The sequence below is a fragment of the Echinops telfairi genome, unplaced genomic scaffold (assembly GCF_000313985.2).
Source record: "Echinops telfairi isolate 266 unplaced genomic scaffold, ASM31398v2 ScPeMD7_23;HRSCAF=83, whole genome shotgun sequence".
NCBI lineage: Eukaryota > Metazoa > Chordata > Mammalia > Afrosoricida > Tenrecidae > Echinops > Echinops telfairi.
Window position 1 is genome coordinate 21568686 of NW_022103920.1, and position 3800 is coordinate 21572485.

The following is a 3800-nucleotide window of genomic DNA, read 5'->3' on the forward strand; positions in this document are numbered from 1 at the left end:
ACAAAACACAAAAAAGAAGTCAACAGAGAAAATAGCAAGGGAATTTGTTTTTTTAGGGGATAGCACGAACACAGTCCCCCACAACCACAAATTATGCAGTCGCATTTCCCACATTTGGGGAAATCGCAGGGGTCAGCACACATGGAGTGCAATGAATGAGCCTCAACCTGGGAAAACACCTTCATGATCATGGTATCTCCCCTGCCAGGTATGTATAGCCAGGGAATTCTTAGAGGAAAACTTCCCCAGCTTAATAAATGAAAAGCAAGTAACTGTTCGGGAGGCTGAAAGAACACCAGCCAGACTGAATCTCAAGAAGTCACCAAGACACATAATTGTCAAATTATCCATTATGAGAAAAAGGAGATCATAAAAGCAGCTAGGGAAAAGCAGTCACGTATAAAAGTACCCCAATAAGAGTATTCAGATCTATCAGCGGAAACGATGAAGAAGAGGAGGGAATGGAGTAACATATTCCAAAAATTGAAGTAAAACAAAGCAAACCTAAGAATACTTTACCTGGCCAAATTATCTATTAAAATAGATGGAGAAGCAAGAGTCTTCCCAGACAAGGACAACCTCAAAGAATACATAAAAATAAACCCAGCCCTACAAAAGATCCTTGCTGATCCAGTATGGTCAGACGATCAACACTCACCGAGGGCAAATAAGAGATCATCAAAAAGAACAATTCCACCCATAGGACGACAAAGAGAAAACAGCCCTAGGATAGCATTGGCTCAATAGTGGAAAGAAGGGAAACATAAACCACACGTACAACACAAGCAGATAACATAGATATGTAGGAAAATACCCAATATAAAAGGTATAAGATGACATCACAGAGTCCACAAATGGATTTAATAACACTGAATATCAATGGTCTGAACTCAGGCATTAAAAGACAGAGGCTAGCAGACTAACTCAGAAAACATAACCATCTGCTGTCTACAAGAGACACATCTCAAGCTTGCAGACAAAAACAGGATGAGAATTAAAGGCTGGAGAACAATATTCCAAACAAATGGCAATGCAAAATAAAACAGGGGTAACGATCTTAATATCTGACAAAATTGACCTCAAGATACAGGCCATAACAAGAGACAAGGAGGTGCAATATATAATGCTCAAAGGAACAGTAGACAAAGAACCAGTGAGCATAATAAATATATATGCGCTCAATGAGACCCACGGAATTTGTAAATCAAACACTCCAGAATGTGAAAAAAGAAATCACAGGTTTAACAATTATACTTGACGACTTTAATACATCACTCTCTGAAAAAGTCAGATCACTGGAAAAGAAATTCAACAAGGAGGCTACAGATCTAAATAGCACAATTGGACGACTTAACTTGATAGATATTTTCAGAGCTTTCCACCCACATGGAAAAAAATTCACATTCTTTTCAAGCCCACATGGCACATAATCAAAAATAGACCACATCCTGAGACACAAATCAAACGAGCAAATTCAAGCATATAGAGATTATACAGATGTCTCTTTCTGATCACTGTGCCATCAGGCTGGAAATTAACAGAAGGACAGTGAAGAAACCAAGGGCAAATAATTGGAGGATGAATAATTCTCTATTGAAAAAGGAGTGGGTATTGACCCAGATCAGGGGTGAAATCAGGAAGTTTCCAGAAACCATTGAGAATGAAAGACGACATACCAAAACCTTTGGGATACAGCAAAGGCATTTATCAGAGGAAGGCTGATAGCAATAAATGCACACATAAAAAAAGAAGAGAGACTCGTGTATGATATGCTGGCACAAAACTTACACCCATTAGAGCAGAGTCAACAGAACAATGCTACTAATAGCAAAGAGATCGATATGATTAAAAATCAGAGCTGAGATACAGGAGAGCGAAAAGAAGAAAACTATGGGGAAAATTAATGCAGCTAAAAGTAGGTTCTTTGAAAGGATTAACAGAATTGATAGTCTGCTGGCAAACCTAACCAAAGAAAGAAGGAACAAATGACAACTGCAAGGATGAGGAATGAGAAAGGCGACAATACAATGGACTCTAATGAAATCAAAAGGATAATTACACAGTACTATGGAGGTCTATACTCTAAAGAATTCAACAACTTGGAAGACATGAACAAATATTTGGAAACACAATCCCTCCCTAGACTATCCCAGATGGGTGTCAAGAACCTCAACAGATTCATAGCAATGGAAGAAATAGACAAGGTTATTAAGGGATTACCATTCGAAAAATCCCCTGAGCTAGATGGCTTCACAGGAGAATTCTATCAAGCATTCAGGGAAGAACTGACCTCAATCCTACACAAACTCTTCCAGAGCATAGAAAAAGACGAAAAACTCCCAAACTCTCTCTATGAAGTTTGTATAACTCTGAAACCTAAAGTGGGCAAAGATCCCACAAGAATTGAGAACTATAGACCAATATCCCCAATGTACATCCATGCAAAAGTCCTTAACAAAATACTGGCCAATAAAACACAAAAGCATATTAAAAAAATAATTCACCATGACCAAGTGGGATTCATACCAGGGATACAAGGATGGTTCATACAAAAGACCATCAGTATTAACCGCCATATTGGCAGGGAAAATGATAAGAACCACATGATAATATCGATATATTTGGAAAAAGCATTTGACAACATCCAACACCCTTTCCTGTTTAAGACACTCAAGAAGATAGGAATAGAAGGAAAATTCCTCAATATTATACAAGCTATTTATGAAAAACCAACAGTCAACGTGGTAGTTAATGGAGAAAAGATGAAAACAATTCCACTGAGAAAGGGGACCAGACAAAGATGCCCCTTGTCCCCACTCCTATTTAACATCGTACAGGATGTCCTAGCTAAAAACATAAGACAAAGAAAAAAAAACACCAAAGGTAATCATCTGGGGAAGGAAGAGGTGAAATTATCATTATTCGCAGATGATATGATTCTATACATGGAAAATCCCCTAAACTCCACAAGTGGAGGTTTGGAAGCAATAGAGGAATATGGCAGAGTGGGAGGATGCAAGATCAACAAACAGAAGTCTATCAGACTGCTCTACACATCAGACAAGATCACAGAAGAGACGATGAAAAAGGTAGTAACGTATACAATAGCCAAGCACAAATGGAATTATCTAGGGATATACCTGACTAAAAAAAAAAAAAGATTTGTATGAGGAAAATTATAAAACACTACCACGAGAAACCAAGAGTGACCTCAACAAATTGAAGACTATCCCACGCTCAGCGATTAGAAGACTCAGTAGAGTAAAGATGTCAGTTCTGCCCAATGCACAATATAAGTTTAATGCTATCCTGATATGAATATCACTATCCTTCTTCAAAGAATTGGAAAAACTGATTACCAACTTCATATGGAGGAGGAAGAAGCCTAGAATTATCAGAGAACTCCTCAAGAAGGACAAAGTGGGAGGGCTTGCTCTACCTGAGTAGAAGGGCTTGCTCAAATTTTAAAAATCAGAAAGTAACAAATGTTGGAGGGGCTGTGGTGAAGTAGTTACTCTCATCCAGTGCTGGTGGACCTATAGGTTATGTACAGCCACTATGGAAATCATTTTGACAATTTCTAAAACAGATGGAAATTGAACTACCATACAACCCAGCAATCCCCCTGCTGGGCATATACCCAGAAGAGGCAAGAAACAAACCACGGCCAGACATCTGTGCTCCAATGTTCATTGTGGCACAGTTCACAATTGCAAGGAGTTGGAAACAACCCAAATTCCCATCAACAGACAAATGAATTAAAAAACTGTGGTATATACATACAATGGAGTACTATGCTT

The 3800-nt window shown here is 38.4% G+C and overlaps 1 protein-coding gene and 1 non-coding gene across 2 annotated transcripts in view; one reads left to right on the forward strand and one right to left on the reverse strand.

Annotated features, from left to right (window-relative positions):
* The window catches only part of LOC101662144 (hyaluronidase PH-20), a 45068-nt gene that overhangs the window by 19390 nt on the left and 21878 nt on the right, over window positions 1-3800 (forward strand). The window lies entirely within an intron of this gene.
* On the reverse strand, window positions 54-216 carry LOC115869292. Its single transcript, XR_004046109.1, has one exon. It is a non-coding gene; the product is annotated as a U1 spliceosomal RNA (small nuclear RNA).